Here is a 272-nt window from a genome sequence, read left to right on the forward strand (position 1 = left end):
TTTCTGCGCAGACGCTCGACGCTTAATGCTGCCATGTAATGGCACTTTAAGATTAAGGGCCGTGGCACATAGAAAAACTTAAGCAGTAAGGGTGCCATTAGGCCGGATTCACACCTTGGCAGAAAAGCAAAAAGTAGAAAAGCAGAGGCCAATCAAAACTCGCGCTAAAAAAAACAGAATGTACTACTAATTTTCAGCGCGAGTTTTGATTGGCTTCTGCTTTTCTAGCACGAGTTCTGATTGGCTTCTGCTTTTCTGCTTTCTGCTTTTCT

This window comes from Formica exsecta, unplaced genomic scaffold (genome assembly GCF_003651465.1).
Source record: "Formica exsecta isolate Colony F162 unplaced genomic scaffold, ASM365146v1 scaffold843, whole genome shotgun sequence".
Taxonomy (NCBI): Eukaryota; Metazoa; Arthropoda; class Insecta; order Hymenoptera; family Formicidae; genus Formica; species Formica exsecta.